Below are 17783 nucleotides of genomic sequence, written 5' to 3'. Positions count from 1 at the left end.
AAGGCCCGAGGTGTGACCGTATAGGGCATGTTTGGTGGGTGTCCAAGGCCCTGGTGGGTGCAGGGCTGGGGCACGACCTTCTCCTCTTCATTCGTCTATTCATGGTTCATTGAGTGCCGAATCTGGGCCTGCACTGGTCACACAGACACCAGGTGGGAGACTCCTGGGACTTCCTTCAGAAGAACTCTGCCCCCTTCCCCTACCCCAGTCCCCAGCCTCCTCAGGATCACAGTTCCCACTGGGGCTTGCCACCAGCTGATTTGCTGGTGGGGGGTGAGGGGGGGGGCAGGAGAGTAGCCTTGGAATTCCTCCTCTGCAGCAGCTGCTCCCACCCAAGCCCTGAGTCTGTTTGCCTGACTCTTTCCAGATGTTTATGGAATTGATTGTGAATGTGTCCCTGCCTCAGTTTCTCCAAGTTTGTCTCCGTATCCCTATTCCCCTTGGTCTCTCCTTCCCTACTGAAGCCCCTACTTGCTACTCTCTGCCCATCAGTGGGGGAGCCCCCAGCCCAGCAACCGCGGGGGACCCTGCCCTCCTCTCTCCCCACGGCAGACGTGCGTCTATAACGGATCCAGAGGCAGTTCCGCAGTGAGCGTGATTGCCGTGATGCTATTGGGGTGTAATGGGATTTTTAATGTTTAGCTTGGACAGGGAGAGGGACTGCGAGCCAGCGGGTTAGGGGGGTGAGGGGGTGGGAGGTGCTTGCACACACGTGTTGATCCGCTGGCTCCAACTCAGACTTGCCAGTTCCCAGCTGCCGGGCTTCTCCTCCCAGCCTCTCCCTCTCCTCCCCCTGCCCTGCTTGACAGCCCCTAACCCTGCTCTCTCCCCCACCCATGGCCTCTCCTTGACCTTGGCCATGGAGACCTGTTTCTTCAAACCCCAGCCCTGCCTCTTGCTAGCTGTGTGACCTTGGGCAAGCAGTGGACCTTCTCCTGGTCTTTGTTTTCTCATCTGCAAAGCAGAGTAAACAGATGCACTGCTGTGCAGAGTAAATGAGAAAATACCTAGAAAAGTGTTAGAAAAATAAGGACTTTTACAAACACTGTCTTTTGCCTGTGGCCTTTTTTTTTTCTCCTGATGAGCTTTTTTATTTTGAGGAAAAAGCAACTTTTCCTTATCACAAAAGCAATACAGGTTATTTGTAGAATCTTTAGAAATTACTGATAAGCCAAAAGGAGAAAATTAAAATCACACAGAGAGTAACCACTGTTAACAGACTGGTGTGGATCCTTCTAGGTGTATTTAGATGTATTTAAACATATTGATTTTTTTAAAAAGAAAAAATAGATTCCTTCTGAGAATACATGAGGATTTTTGACTTATTAATATTTTGTGGGCATTTTTCCATGTCATGTTGGATCATCAGTTGGGAAGGCTCTTAGAATTCCATAATAGATAGACGTACCATAATTTATTTACCAGTTCTCTAGTGATCCACATGTAGATTGCTTGCAGTTTTTCACTATCTTAAATGCTGGCATGGACTTCATTGTCCCTCTGCCATTTTGCACTGCTGCTGGCATTTGTGTAGGATATGTCTCCAGGCACGGAATTGTAGGGTCAAAGGGTATGTACTTTTTTTGAGCTTTTGATGCACATTGCCACATTACCCTCCAGAAAGACTGGGCTGAATTACCCGCCTGGCAGCAGTCTTCGAGAGTGTCTGTTTCCCCACATACTCACCAGCATGGGATATTATGCCTGTGGCTTTATTTTCTATTTCACTCCCAGAATCCTGTGCCTCCCCAGCCAAGGTAGGGAGGGGCCAGGGGTCCTCTCTGGGCCCTCAGGGTTGGATCCTGGGCCACCCTCAGGGTGGCCTCCTTCCCACCCTGCTCTCAGCTCCAGCCCTTCCCACAGAGGCCGGACCAGTGGCCCAGATGTGTCTGGCAAGCCTCTGGGGGTGGGTGTGGTCAGTCTCCGGGTGAGGAGGAGGGAGGCATCCAGCTGGCAAGGCCTGTGCTGGCTGGGGAAAGGGGTGTGAGGGTTGGAGTGCTGGGTGGGAGGAACGGCCCAGACCCCCCCCGCACAGAAAGTTCTGCTGCTTCTCTTCAAGGGCAGGGTGGAGACGCCCAGCTTGGGGAGGGGGAAGGGTGATAGATAACAACCCCTCCAGACCCCCAGGCTCAGGCCAGGGCTGAGACCACACAGGCCAGCCTTCCAAAAAGGGGATTGGATGAGGACCCTGGCCAGTACAGGCTATTCAAGTCTTTGCTCTTAAAAATTAAAAGTACCCCCTCCGCACTTCCCCTTTTCTATATGCTCTCAAAGCATCTATTTTTGTTCACAACTATCTATCCATCTCTCCATCCATTAATCCATCTGTTTGTCCATCTATCCAGCCAGCTGGCCAGCCAGCCATCAGCTATTCACTGAACTCCAGTTTCTGATTTTTTTGCTTCGTGGAGAGATCAGGTGATGTCTTCATAGAGGACCAAGAAGCTAACACACAGTGAATAACACTCCTCAGGCACCTGCTGTGCGCCAGTCCCTGAACCAGGTGTGGAGACTGCAGACATGAGGAAGGCCCTTCTTGCCCTCATGGAGCTTCCAGTCTGGTATAGGGAGTTGGCTCCATCTGTAACTGTAGCCTTGGGGCACTTAGGAGGGAGTCAGGAGAGAGCTGGGGAGACTTCCTGGAGGAGGAGCCATTTTCCCAGGGCTTTGGAGAATGGGAGGAGGTGGAGGCGGGAAAAAGATAGTCAGAAACGATACTGATTTTTTTTTAACCCTGGCCTCTTGCTGACCCCCAGCCATCTGGGGGAGTGGGGTACTGGAGAAGTATTCTTAGCCAGGGGAGAAGGGTAGAGGGCCTGCCGGCACTCTCAAAGGGCTGAATGAGGCAGAGGCTGAAAGGATCCTGAGAACATTGGAGAAGGCCAGGGCAAAGGGTGAAAGGTACCTCTTGTGTGCCCAGCTCTGTGTTATATGGTCTGCTCCACTATCTTATTGAGTCTTCCGTTGATACGATTAGGTCCATTTACAGATGATGAGACTGAGGTCCAGAGAGGATCAGTGAGTTTTCCAAGGCCACACAGCCAGTAAGTAGCAGAGGCAGAATATGAACCCAGCTTTCTCCAGCTTGCCGGGACAAGTGATTACCCGGGAGTGAGTGGATATCTGAATATACTCTGCCCTGCCCACCTCCCCATTACCCAGGAGCCCCTGAGATGTAAGAAGAGTTTGACAGATACCCAGCTGAGGGGCTCACATGTGAGTCTGTGAGACCTCAAAGAAAGGAGGGGGCAACCAGAAGGGCTTCCGAGGGGAGGAGGGAGGCTCACGGCTGAGCCTTGGAGGACGCGTTGCTTTCGTATCAAGAGATGTAGGGCAGGATGGAGCACAGTCCCAGGGCAAAGGCTCAGGGGTGGGGAAGCCCCCCGTAGGCCTCCTCTCCTCGTGCCAAGCCGTGAGATGGCCTCGGGGAAGGAGGCCCACCCACCCCTGGCTAACCTCCGGCCAGAGAGAAGAGTCCCCCCCGGCCCCCACGCGACATTTACCAAGTGCTCACGTCATGCTCCCTTCCTGCCTGGTTACCTTCTGGAATCCCCCCATCCAATTCGAAAACTGAGACTGAGGGCCAACCGTCACACCCCTCATAGTTGGCAGAGGCAGGTGTGCACTCTCGTGCCTCCTTCTGATCTCCTCTGCTTCTTGGAGGTGTCAGAAAGGCTTGGTAGCAGGGCCCCCGTGCTTATTTCTATGGACCAGGCAGCTCCCCACTCAAGTGTCTCACTGACTCCCAGTCACCCTCAGGGTTAGGTATCCTCATCCCTATTTTACAGAAGAGGAAACTGAGGCTCTGAGAGGTGAAGCAGCTTGTTTGTCCAAGTTGACACAATTAGGAAGGGATAGGATTTGAACTCAGGTCATCTGACCCTGGAGCCCCAGTGCTGCCCCCTCTCAGCCCCAGACTGGCCTCGGACCCTGAAGGCATCAGGTTGATGGGTTTGGTCGCGGGCTGCCTCCAGAACACTCTGGCAGGACCATAAACAGCTGGGGAAGTTCCCTCCCTCCAGCGGCTGCCTTTTCATCTGGCTGGGCTTCGGGATCTGGCGAGAGAAGCCCGTTTATTGAGGAAGTTTATGCATTTAACAGTTTAAGCCTTTCTAAGCCTGTGGTACAACAGGATTTGGGAGCTGTTAACAATTCTGTGTGGTTAAGAGATTTTCATTGCTCTGCGGCAGCTGGCTCAGGCCCCAGAGGCCCTGTTCTGGCCTCCACCCTGCCCTGCTGGGCACCTCCTCCCTAGGACCCTTTGTCCTCTGCCCCCATCCTGCTGCTTCTCCCTGCTCCCCCTACTCCTAGTGTCTAGGTGTGAGCTTTGACCTCAGAGGGGAACCGAGGCCCAGAGAGGGAAAGGGAGCTGCCCAAAGCCACACAGCAGGTAAGAGGCTTGAACTGAAACCTGCCTGGCAAAGCTCGAGTCCCTTCCCACACCCTAGACTGCCTTCCTTGGGTAAGGGGGGTGGTAGGAGGACATTATGTTGCTAATTCTGCACTGGCAGAACTTATAACCCCTCTAAAACCAGCATCTGACCTCTACCGAGGCTTTGGAACAGGCCGGGGGTGGGGTCACTTGCCCAGATTCACTCACCCTGTCAGGTACAGAGCTGGAATCAGACCTCAGGCCTCCCGAAGTCCTAATGAGAATTCTCCACACTATACCAAACAGGGTTTTTGTTGTTCTTTTTTTTTTTTCCATAGCCTGGCGGGGGGTGGGGGGGATGCCATTTGTAATTATAATGTCTTACATATGTACAGTATTTATTTACTTACACTCTGCCTCGTTCCAGAAAAGATTAGAGGCTGCTTTTGTATAGCATTTGGTCTCACCCTGTGAGATACTTTGATCTGAATGATACCCACATGAGAGAAGCAAGGCGAAGGTTATTAGCACCATTTTAGAGGCAAGGAAAACTGAAGCCAAGAGGGGACCAGACTCTCCCATGGTCACAGTGTACTTTGGTGGCAGAGCTGGGACTTGAACCCAGTGCTCCGGCCTCCTAGGCCCAGGGTCTTGCTGGGGCCCCTTGTGATGTTCAGTCAGATAGCCCCCGTCCTTTGCCTCCACCTCTGCAGGGACGAGACCCCAGCGTTCCCTGAAACGCCTTAGTCTCCATCCTAGGTGGGGAGAGGTGGCCTGGAGGAGCTCCTGGTGGCCCAGAGGACACACGGTTTGTGTGAAGAGGAAGGTGTGAGTGGGATTGGCAGGATGTGAATCAGCCCCCGACAACCACACGGATAAAGGATCCCATGGCTGGCGGCCCAGGGGTCACCCTGAGGGGTGGGCCGCCCTTCGGACTCCTACCCTCTCTGGTTCCTCGGGCTCTTTGCTCCTTCACCAGGCCTTCCCAATCTTTTTCCATGGAGCCCCATCCATGGAGGCTGGATGATGCTGTTGTTTTCATCACTGGGATTTGTTTCCTGATCACGGTAACCCATCTGCCCAACCCATCGGCCAACCCAGGAGAGGGTCACAAACACGCAAGCACTCCCACGTCACTGGTATCCAGACGCAGCACATGAACTTCATCTCTTGTCCCCTGCTCCCCACCTCACCCCAAACGAAGGGGCCAAGGCCACTGATCACCAACTTCACACTCATAAAAACTGAGGCCCAAAGGTGTTAGATGAAATGGCTTATCCAGAGACCCAGCAATCAAACTCAGGGTCCCTGTACCCCACTCCCTGTACCTCCCACTGGACTCCGATTATAAATAACAGAGACCAGAGCCCAGCGAGGTAGGGACGCACATTGGTTGAGTGCCCACTGTGCGCCAGGCCTTATGCCCTAGGCTTGGTGTAGCATACTGGGTCCCTGTAGTCCCCAGAAGTTGGGTACAGTTGTTATTTTCATTTTATAGAGGAGGAAGTGGAGGCTTAAAGAGGTTAAATAACCAGCCCAAGGTCACAAAGCTAGTGAATGGTAGAGCCAGCAGTGAAATCCGAAACCTGCTGTCTTCTCACTGGAATGTTCGTGCGTCTCATTGTGAGTAAAATTTTTTCACAATCCTTATCTCATTTGTTTCTCGACAACCCTAGGAAGTAAGAGAGATATTATCCCTGTTCTGTTTCTTTTTTTTTTTTTTAATGTTTATTTATTTATTTATCTTTGGCCGCATCAGGTCTTAGTTGGAGCGTGCGGGATCTTTCACTGCTGCTCACGGACTCTTCTTTGCAGCACGCGGGCTTCTCTCTAGTTGTGGAGCACGGGCTCCACAGCACGTGAGCTCAGTAGTTGTGGCATGCGGACTTAGTTGCTCCGCGGCATGTGGGATCTTAGTTTCCCAACCAGGGATCAAACCCGCGTCCCCCTGCACTGGAAGGTGGATTCTTAACCACTAGACCACCAGGAAAGTCCCTATCCCCGTTCTTCCGACAAGGAAATTAAGGCTCAGTGAGGTGAGGTGTGCTGCCCAAGGCTCACCGCTAGGAAGGGTCAGAGCTAAGACTAGAGCTGGGTCACTGGGTCGGTTTGACTCTGACACCCAGGCTGTGACCCTGCCAGCCCCCTTGCTGCTGATTCCTGTTCTGAGACCTCTCTTGAACCCGTTTATATCAGACCTCTGCCCTATCATTCCACTAAATCTGCTCATAATCAAGGCCATGAGTGACACCCATGTCGCCAATTCAGCAATCAGTTCCCAGGCCTTGGCTTCCCTGAGGAGTGTTTATCAGAGTGACCACTGTCTCCTGGTGTCCCTTGTGCCTTGCCGGGTGCTTCGTGGCCAGTTCCCACTCAACTCCCGCCTCTCTACCTCGGAGGCCCCGGTGCTGAGTCCTTGGCCTCCTCTTCTCCCTCCCTCCCTGGGTAGTTCCATCCAGGCCCTCTCTGGTCCATCTCCAGCCTGGACCTCTTCTCTAAAGTCCAGATTCACACACCTAACTACCTAGTGGACATCTCCACCATGCTTCCTCCCTGTTCCCTGCCCTGCAGCCAGAGGTCCCTCTAAAATGTAGATCATGGGAATTCCCCTGGTGGTCCAGTGGTTAGAACTCAGCGCTTTCACTGCTGGGGCCTGGGTTCGATCCCTGGTCGGGGAACTAAAATCCAACAAGCCGTGCAGTGTGGCCAAAAAAAAAAAAGTAGGTCATGTCCCACCTCTGCTCAGAACCCCCCGAAGCCCCTCGTCTTCCATAAAGCAAAAGCTGAAAGGGCCCACAGAGCCCTCCGTGGTCTGTTCCTCCCCTCTCTCGGACCCATCTTTTCCCATTTCCTCCTTGCCTTCTCCACTGCAGACCCGCTGACCTCCATGGTGGTTTCTTCTGCCTGGAATGTTCTTTCCTCAAGTATCTACATTGATGGCCCTCTCACCCTCTTCAGGTCCCTGCCCGAACGTCACCTTTTCACCAAGGTCCCCCATTGCCCTAATTTTCCAAAGGGTGCATATATAGTCACACGCACACCTGTGCACATACACACGCGTGCACACAGCCCGTCCCCCTTCCCTGCTTTACTTCCCTCTGTTGCCTTTGCTGCCATCTGACATACTGTTTCTTTGTTCCTTACCTACTTGTCTCCCCAGCTGAAATGCAGGCTCCATGAGGGCAGATGTTTCTGTTTTGTCCACCACTGTGTCCAGTTTCTAGACTGATGTTTAGCTCATAGAAACTACTCCATAAATGTTAGCTGCAGAGACCCACTCACCCCGGTTTCACACCCTGTACCCTCCCAACCCTGATGTGAGCGATGATGCTAACAGAGGCCCTTGGAGAGGCCGAGGGCTCTTCTGGCTCCAGAGGGACCAACTTAGCCAGGATGCATAGCAGGTCTGTCTGTGGTTGGGACAGGTGTTTCCAGGCATGGATTGAGGGTTCTTTCTTGGGACTCAGCATTCCCTGTAAAACTCTTAAATCCAGGAGCTGGGGACCTCAGAGAGCATCTTCAGTCTTCCTTGTGTTTTCACATCAACAGACATTATTTCCAGCTCTTGCTCCCTTGCCTGCGCTGGCCCAATGGTGTTTGGACTCCCTGCACGGTCGTCCTAGACCGGGGCCTGCTGGGGGGACCCAACTCTCAGTAGGAGCCTGGGGGAGCCCACCACAGGCCCGGGTCTGTGCAGACGCAGAGCAGGAGCCGAGTCTCTGATCTCAGGTTCAGACCCCAGCCCCATTGCCTGACTTACTTGAGTAGGCCTTTGCTCTGAGCCTCAGTTTCCTCACTGTTAAATGGGGCCTGTAGTCCCAGCCTCACAGGGTTTAGAAGAGGCCCAGAGGAGTCACGGGAGCTCAGAAGATAGGAGAACGGTGGGGAGTGGAGGGGGTGCTCCTGCTTCAGGAAAGAATGTTTCTTGGGTGGGGGGGGGCGCGGTCAGCAGGCAGTGCCCTGGCAGTGCACCTAGAGAGGAGAGCGTGTGTACGTGATTAAGGGGGCCGGGGGTTGGTTGGTAATCCCCTCTCAGTTACAAGCAAGCCGGGGTACACAGCAGGTGCCTAATACATGCTTGTGGCTTGGCATTGTTTTAACCAGACAGGGTGCTTTTATTGAGCAGCACAGAAGCAGCTCCCAGAGTCAGGGTGCCTGGGTCCGAATATGGGCTCTCCCACTCACCCTGGGACCCTGGCAGAGCACCCCCCTACCCCACCCCATCTCTGGGGCTCAATGTCACCAGCTATAGAATGACTCTTATGCACTAACAGCCTCCGATTCTGTTCTTCCTGGTCCTCACAGTGCCCCTCGAGAGGCCAGCAGGGCAGCTGTGACCAACTGCGACACCAGGATAGTGACCCCAGGTTACCTGCCACACTCTAGCGCCCTCAGGCAGGAAGGTTTAGAGATGTAGGTAAGAGCCAGCTGCCTAGGTTCTAATACTGGCTCTGACATTTACTAGCTCTGTGACTCTGGGCAGGTGACTCACTTCCCAAAGCCTCAACCTCCTCATCTAAATAATGGGTGTAATAATAAATGGAATGTTACAGGTGAGTTGTGAGGACTCAGTGCGATAATCAAAGTAAAGCACTGAACCCAGCACCCAGCATGTGGCATGTGGTCAGTGCTGATCATAGCCTGGAACTTGCTATCTAAATGCTCAGGGTTGTTACCATCCCGTTTTGCAGATGAGGAGACTGAGGTTCAGAGAGAGCAGGTGACTTCCTTTGCTCCAGGCCCCTCAGCAAGTAAGGCCCCTTAACCCCTGTTGTCCAGTGGAGCATGAGCAGAGGGCTAGGTGGGACTTGGGGGCCAGTCAGAGCTATTTCCCGCCTCTGGCCCCCGTGTCCCCGGCAAATTCTGGGCCTAAAGCCTCGCGTTATGTTGGCTCCTTCCAGGGAACCAGACTCAAGCTTCTTCCCTTAAAGGCGTCACCATCTGATTAGCAACATTTTAAAGACCTGAGAGTGGTCGCTGGCCTTTTTGTGCTGCCTGGGCGGGCCATGAAGCTTTGGGAGCCCCACATCCGTATCCCTGGCAACTGCAGCCCTGGGCTGCCTTCCCCCCACACCCTGCTGTCAGAGCTGTCTGTCTGTGGGAGCTCCCTGGAGGCCTGGGAGGGATGTGCACACACGCGTGTGCTGGGTCAGTGCAGAGCATCTGCGACACATCTGCCTGTGTGTGTGCACTGGCCCCGTTAGACGTGGGAACGTGTGTGCTGGGCCTGCTGGGAGTCTGTGTGCCCGTATGTGTAGAAGTGTGCCCACTGACCCAACATCCATCCACGTGTGTGGTTGGAACATCTCTGGACATAAGAGCATGTGCGTACATTTCAGGGGTGGGGCCTGTACGTGCCCTTGCCCACGCAGTTCACCCTGGACCCCACTGTGAGTCATTACTGCCTTTGTGTTTGTATGTTCCTGTGTCTGTCTGACCTGTCCCAGCACATGTGTGTGCAGGGAGGAGCGTACTCATGCAAGTGTTGGATCGCTTGGACTAGTGCCTGTCAAGGGGCATAGGTGCCACAGAATGAGTGTGTGCACCCATCATTGTATAAGGGGATCCCTGTCCTTGGGTGTGTGTGTCCTGGGTCAAGTAGGTGTGTGTATGTTTGTGCATATCCAACCACAAGGAGATCAAGCCAGAGTGTATATGTTCATATATATATTGTACCAAACCAGATGCACATGCACTTGGAAATGAGTATTTGTGAGCCTGCGTATCTGTGGTGCACTGGACCCACCAGTGGAGTATGTGTGTTGGCGGCAGGGGAGGGTGGGGGGGATACACACATACACACACTCACACACACACTTTCTGGGGGCCAGAATGTCAGGGCCATTGATTTTCTGTCTCTTAGAAATTCTCTTTGAGGTCCTCTTCATGTCTCTTTCATGAACCAAAGTCAGTGGTTCCAACATCCTTAAAGCAAATCGGGCCCATTTTGCAGCAAGCCTCTATCCTTGGCCTGCCTGCCTTCCCTGCTGGCTGTGTGTGCACAACACGTACATGCAAAATGTGCTTATGATTTACAGGAAAGCATGGGGGGGCCCCGGAGGGGTGCGGTGATGGTGCTGGCCCGGGGTCAGTTCTTCACCAGGCTCCGATATTTTCTAGTTGGTGGCCTTGGGCATTTCCCTCACTTCCCAGAGCCTCCAGTTTCTCATCTGCCAAAGAGGCCCAGACGGTGGTAAAGACATGACCGCAAGGCCCTGCCCAGGCTGGGATCGTCATTCCTCTCATATCTGTCTGAGGTGTTTTGTTTATGCAGCACTTTTGCCTTCTTCCTGGGGAGAAAGGCTGTGTCTACACGAGACACCAAAGCAGGGCCAGTGGTGGACAGGCCAGCAGTGGAGCCATGGTGCTTCTAGCAGGAAGGGAAGGGGCACACTTGAACTGTGCCGCCCCTCCCCCGTGCACCCCCTCTGTCTTATCCCCACTCCACAGAGGAGGAAACTGAGGCCAGAGAGCTGCAAGGGCCTGCGCGAACCTCCCAGGGGGCAGCAGGGGGCAAGCCAGCATCGGGACCCAGGTCCAGCCGACTCCTAGGCCTTCCCGAGCATTCGGAGAACGCTTCCTAGAGCAGATGGGAGCGAGAGGTCAGGCCTCGAAGGATGCCCATTCCCCATAGCAGGCTGGATGGCATACAAGCCCAAGGCACTGCATGAGCAGAAGTGAGGAAGCACGAGGCGAGAGGAAAGCAGGCCCTTCAGCTCCCGCCTCCCAGGAGCCTGCTCTGGCTCTCCCCGCCCTCTCCCCGCCCCGCGCCCTCCAGATGGGCAGCCCCTCGCCGAGGTCCCTTCCCGCCCGCCCCTCGCGCTGCAGTCTTTGTGGCCCGGGAAGAATGCCTCTCTTTATCTCCCCGGACGCCCCTTCCCTTTGATTCTCCTCTCCCCAGCGTTTCTGCCAACCTCTGCTTGTTGGGAATCCAATTAGAGGAGCGGACAGAGAGAGTGACAGCCACACCGAATCCCGGCTCGGCCCCTCTGAGCACGCCCGGCGGAGCTGCAGGCAGCACGGGGCCTGCTTGTCATGCTAGGCCCAGCGCTGGGCTTTGTGGGGATTAGCTGCGGGGTGGGGGCGGGGGTGACGGCTCTCCCGGGGGGGCTCTCCCCAGATGGGACCAGAAGTGATGCTGGTGAGTGTCACATCCCGGTGAGAGTGGAGGGGGCCACTCTGCTCTGTGTGGAACCCAGCATGGGGAAGAGGGGGGAAGGTGCCAGGAGGCAGGGTGGCCTTGGCCTGGAGTGGGCTACCTTGGCCTATAGGGGATGCTTGGGGAAGTGATGGCCCAGCCCAGTCGGGTTGTTTGGTTCCAAAGCTAGACTCAAGCAGAGCTGGCAGCCAAGCTCAGGTCTACCTGCTGTCGGGGAGACACCTGAATTTCCACCTAGGAGGGGCCACAGGGGTTCATGGGCTTGCAGGGCTGGGATATTATCTTGATGCTTCATTTGCAAAATACTTTACATATGATTGGGAGGGGAAACCCCAAGGAATGGAAAGGAATGGAAAGACACCATCACTGCATGATGGTGTCTGAAGAATTGCCCACCACAAGCTACTCCTTGGCCTGGCCGCCAGGTTAAGGCCAAGACCCTGCCCTCACACACCCACCACCATGAAGTTATCCTCCTGGTTTACTGCCAAGGAAAATGAGGGTCCCAAGGACAGAGGTCCGGTCTGAGGCGGAGCTAGGATTTCTCTAACCCCCTCCCACCCCCGGGTCACCCTGACCCCACCCCCAACTCCTAAGTTGGGAGAGTCCCCGATGCCCCCTCCCCAAGGAGGGATTTGGTGGCTGAAGAAATGGATTTCTGGACCTCAGGGAGAGCAGCAGCCTCATCCCCAGCCCCAGGAGCACCAGGCAGAATATGGGCCAACAAATGCCCCAGCCTCTCCAGAAATGGCTGGAGCCTACAGTGCACTGGGCCTTGTTCTAGGGCCAAGCACAGAGAGGGATTTGCATCCAACGTGGCTTCCGCCTCCAGGAGCTCACAGTGATGGTGTATGTAAAGGGGAAGCTCAGGACCGTGAGGACCCACAAGGGACACGGGGAGGTGGGGATGGGACCACACGCAGCCCGGGTGTCCCAGCGGGCTTCTTAGAGGAAGCTGCACCTGAGCTGAGACCTGGAGGACGAGCAGAAATAGCTTGAGGAGGCTCCGAATATTCTAGGCATGAGAGGCAGGGCAGGTGTGGGGCTTCCTGGGGAGAGGCCCCTGCCCACCCTCCTCCCCATCCTCATTCCACAGCTGCCTGGGCTGGGCAGGGCTGACCCACCTCCTACCCCAGAGCCCCAGAGGGGCTGCACAGCTGTGACTACCTCCTGGGCCTGGCAGGGTTGGCAGCTTTGGATGCTCAGCATCTTCAGTAAGAATCACCACGGAGGTGGGACGGGAGAGCCAAGGGAGGCCACAGTGCCTAAGAGCACACGTTAGAGAACCGGGCCTCTTACATGCACTGTCTCCTCGGATCCCACATCAACCCAGGGAGCAGGAACCACCACCCCATTTTACAAGTGAGAAAATGGTTCAGAGAGGCAAAGGGGTTGCCCACACTCAGAGAGTATCTTAATTTATGGGACCAGCGTTTAAACTCAGGACCCCCATGGACCTTTCCCAGCACTCTGGGCTGCCACAGCCAGTGCAGATAGGAGTTTGTTGGATTTATGTTTTTGGTTCTCCTGTCCCAGCACAGTGCCTGAGTGGTGGGTGGGTGGGTGGGTGGGTGGGTGATGGCTGGCTGGCTGGCGAAAACCAATCAATCAGTTGACCAGTTCTTCCTTACGTGTTGCCTTTTTAAAAAATAACAAATTGGCACTCATCCCCATCCTGCCACTAAAGACCATGTTAATTATGAAGTAATCTTTCAGCTCAGTCCTTGTGAATACAAAATGAAGAGGGTGTGTAGACCCAAGAGAGCAAGGAAAGACACCCTGATGTGCTTCCCACACCTGCCTGGGCCTGAAGACTCGCTCAGTCACACAGACCCACTCCCTCCCTCACAGCTGATGACCCCCCCAGGGACCTCCCCCATCCCCACTCCCCATCTTTCCACTTCCAGGTGGAGGCCTCTCTGGGCTCAGCCCTGGCCCGGCCCGCATGTATGCGCCCACCTCTTCCAGCCCCTCTCCCCTCCTCCTGTGTTTTCTTTCTTCTTCCATCTCTTGGTTTCTCTACCTTAATGGGGCTTCAGGTCTCTGTCTCATCCTCCATCTGACTGTCTGTCCTCTGGGTCTCTCCTCCCGCTTCCTCTGTGTCTTCCCCTCCCCCTCGCCCTTCCTCACCTTTTTCCCTCCGACCCTAAGGAGATCCCTTGCCCGTCTTGGACTCACCCGGGGCCTGGGTAAGCTATGGGCTGGAAAAGTGAAGCCCTTCTCCTCAACCCAGACACAGGGGTCAAGCGGGGGTCCAAAAGCAGCCCCCCAACCTTCCCCCATAGAGAGGGACGTGGTGCACATACCCAGTGTGGCTGCCGTAGTCTGCTCACCTGCAGACCCGTGGAGTCACCTGGCCAGGCCATTTGTTTGCTGCCCACACACCCTGACTGCCCACCTGCATGCCCACCCCCCGCCCAGGTGAGGTCAGGGGAAGGCTACAGGTTCACGCAGCCCTGGGTCACATTCCCTCCATGCCCTGGGCAGGTGCCTCCACCTCTGAGTCTCAGTTTTCTCATCTGTAGAAGGGGACAGGAGACTTGGCCTGGAAGGGCTGTGTGAGGCTCGGGTGTTCTGCCTGACACAGTAGGTGCTTGGGAATGGCCGTAGAAGACAAAAGAGAAGAGCACCCTCAGAGGACTCACAGCCCAGTGGAAGGCAGGTGGCTGGGAGAAGTCACCCCTTCAGGCTCTGGGGAGCTGGTAGAGCCATGATCAGAGTCCATTTGCCCCTGAGGTCAGTACATGAGGGCAGACGGAGGGGCCAGGGTCAAGGGTCACAGGGAAGAGGTCAGCCTCAGTCCTGAGTGACTCTGGGGCCAGGCCTTAGTGGGAGCCACTGCTGGGGATTCAGCCTAAGGCCTGGCCAGCTTCAAGTTTGTCAGTCAGTCTAGGGGTTCTCGAGCCCCCGTGGTTGGCCCCTCTCCTTCTCGCCAAGGCTAGAATCCTGCAGGCTTGGGATAAGCCACCCACCTCCGGAGCCCACATCATCCACCCATCATCTCTGTCCCATGCTGGCCACAGGGGGCCTGGCCTGTTGATTCTGAAGGGACCTCAGTGGTGCCCCGGTTTAGCATGATCCCATTTGTGTGTCCTTGAGCCACACCCATCCTCTCTGAGCCTCAGTTTCCTCATCAGGGCCTTTGAATAGCTTAAACAAGGGGCTGCGGGCCCAGAGTGGGCTCAGGGTAGCCGTCTCCCAGCCTCCCGCAGTGCTCCCTATGGTGGAAATTCCAGACCTGCCCCTCCCCTTATGGCCCAGCTTGGGCTCTCCCTTTCAGGAGCTGACCTCCCCTCCCACAGCCTGAGAAGTCCGGCCCCAGGACGCTCTTGGCCTCTGCCCCCTCCCTCCACCTCCCCTCGACCACCCAGCCCAGCCAGCTGGGCGGGAGGGGATCAGAGGCTGTGAGTAGCAACCTCCCTCCCACCCACTGGACCCAGGGTCAGTAAGCCTTCGAGCGTGGGAGGGGGACAGAGACTGAGATTCTATGGGGTGGGGGTGAGAGTGAGAATAAGGCAGGTGTGTGTGTGCATGCGTGCGTGCGTGTGTGTGTGTGTGTGTGTGAGAGAGAGAGAGGGATTGCCAGTGCATATGTGCCTTCTAGGGGGGCTGCAGATGTGTCTGAGGACCCGGGAGGGTGAGCCTGGGGAGAGAACACAAAAGAATGGCGTGAGCTGAAGAAGCTGCCCCTGGGTGGGAGCCTGAGCCTATTTGTATGCAGCGGGAGGGGGAGCCCAGCAAGGCCCGCTCTTCAGAAGAGCCTCAATTCCCAGGATGCTGGAGGGAGCACTGCAGAACCCTCCCTCACACACCATCCTGCCCAGCCCTAATTGTTCAGGTGGGGAAACTGAGGCTGGGGAGCCGCATGGCAAGTGAATGGCACAGCTGGGACTGGAACCCAGCCAGCCTCCCAGACCAGGGTTCTTCCCATCCATTGAGTGCCTCTGGGGGCTGCAGCTAGGTACAGAGTTGGATGCACGAAGGAACGAGTAATGACCGTTGATGTTTGTCAAGTGCTCTGAGCAAACATTTCATGATAACTCAGTGATCCTCACACAACCTGTAAAGTATGTGCCGCTTTTGTCATCCCCATTTTACAGATGGGAAGACTGAGGCACAGAAAGGTAAAGTAACTTGCTCCAGATCCTACAGCTAGTAAGCAGCAGAGCCAGGGTTCAATAACACGCCAGCTGGCATCAGAGTCCATGCTTGCAGTCACCGTACCATGCAGCCTCTTTGAACGTGAAGTTCTTGAAACACAGGGACTGTTACGTCTCTGTCCCTCCGGTTCTGAGTGCTGGCCCGGCACATAGCAAGTGCTCAGTGGTGCTTACTGAGAGAGTGAATGAGTGAGGGGCTTCACCACGAAGACATCTTCCCAGGCCCCAGGAGCCCAGCTCCCTCAGCACGGTCCTACTGCGTGTGCGTGGCCCCTGCCCCCACCCCCACCAGGCAGGTGTTGGCTGTGCCCTCCTTAGGACCAGGCCCCGCGGGGACAAAGCCGGGGGCGCGCCTGGGCGGCCCAGCCCCAGCTCAGGCTGAAGCTGCTAACAGGCTGGAAATCTCTTTTGTCAAAGCCTGTGCTGCCTCCAACCTCCTTTAATTAAAGACAATTAGTGCTTTCAGCCCCTCTGCACAGCTCAGCTCCCCTGTTTGCAAACACACAGCTGCTGGAGCTTTGTGGGCCCCCCTCACCACCACCCCCAGCCCTGCTTCCCCAGAGGCACACAGAGGTTCCTTTATTATCAGCACTCAGGCTGCAGCACCAAGAGGCGGGCGCCTCTGCTCAAGGAAAGGATGGGAGCGCTTCCCAGCAAGGCGGGGGAGCGAGGAAAGCCGAGGACCCTGGGGTGGCCTGGCACACGTGGGCTGTGGGTCTCACTTTTTGAGGAATAGCCTGTGGGTGCCAAGTCCAGCAAGTCCTTGGAGGGACTTGCTGCCTCCTTTTCTCCCCCTCTGCTTCTTAGAATTCGAGCCATCCATGTGTTTTCTCCCAGAACTTTGTGTCTGACTTGGGCACCGCAGGGCACAGATGCTGGCCTGAATTGCTCCCTAAGAAGGAAGGAAAAGGGAGAGAAATGGCTTTTACTGAGCACCTGCTATTTGCTGGGACCCTAGCTAGACTCTGACTGCACAGCATAATTCTATTATAGATGGAGATGCCAAGGCTCAGAATGGCTCAGTCACTTGGCCAAGCACGACTAGGAAACAGCAGAAGCAGCATTCAAGACGAGGCCTTCTGAGCTAAGCATACTGGTTGGATCTAAGTATACTAGGAGCCCAGACTCTCAGAGTTCAAAAGGTCATCTGGTCCAGCTCTCCACCTACCTTGGCCCCCATGGACTGAGCCTGTGCCACGTGCCAGGCAATCTTGGGCCCCTCTGGGTGTCGAAAAGGGCACAGACACAGCCATGCCCTCCAGGAGCTCGTAGTCGAAAGGAAGCTGCCATGAACAGACCCGTGCACAGTGGCAGTGCCCTGTGATAGCAGAGGGCTTTGCAGACTTCTCCGGCAGCGCAGAGGTGGGAGTGGCTGTTTGCAGGGAGAGGTGGAAACATTTGAGCTGGTGCTCAGGGATGAATAGTTATTCTCAAAAAAGAGGACAGTGGACAAGAGCATTCTAGGCAAAGTCCAGGCATAAGAGAAAAGCCAATTTCAGGAAAGGTGAGTAGTTCAGGCAGGAGAGGGATCACTGTGCCTGCTGTGGTTAAGGGGAACAGGAGCCCAGGTGGGCTGAGTGACTAGTCTAAGGTCACACAGCAAAATAGTGCTGGAAAGCGAGCCTGACCGCCCTCTGAATGCAGTACTGCAATCAGCCAATGAAGGTCTTCCCCACTGGACTCTTGACTCTAGTGGGAAACCGTGTCTGTTTTTGCTCACCTTTGTAGTCTGGGGCCTTGCCCAGTCCTGACCCAGGCAGGAGCTTAATAAATATCTGCTGAGCAAATGAAATGTCTCAGCAAAGGCATGTGAGAGGCTTGCTGGCCACCACTCTCCCTTCCCAGGCCCAGGACAGACATCATAAATCCTTCACCACACTTTTCCACTCAGTCCAGAAGGACTGCAGGCAGACTCCTTGGGGCTGGCATGTGTGATGAAATGTATGTGTCACTGAAGAGTCAAGTCCAGGCTCACAATTGCAGCTGAGAATTTCCAAGTAAGGTGCTTCCAAATGGAGAGGAAGGTATAATAATAATAGCTAGGGGCTTCCCTGGTGGCGCAGTGGTTGAGAATCTGCCTGCCAATGCAGGG

The 17783-nt window shown here is 55.2% G+C and overlaps 1 protein-coding gene across 3 annotated transcripts in view; it reads left to right on the top strand.

Moving 5' to 3' along the window:
• Positions 1-17783, top strand: part of EPHB2 (EPH receptor B2) — a gene marked incomplete at its 3' end in the record, with an annotated part of 185321 nt that overhangs the window by 72764 nt on the left and 94774 nt on the right. The window lies entirely within an intron of this gene.

Source organism: Mesoplodon bidens (genome assembly GCF_964165515.1).
Source record: "Mesoplodon bidens genome assembly, chromosome: 2".
Taxonomy (NCBI): Eukaryota; Metazoa; Chordata; class Mammalia; order Artiodactyla; family Ziphiidae; genus Mesoplodon; species Mesoplodon bidens.
The sequence above is the reverse complement of the archived record's forward strand: the minus strand, read 5'-3'. Positions and strand labels throughout refer to the sequence as shown.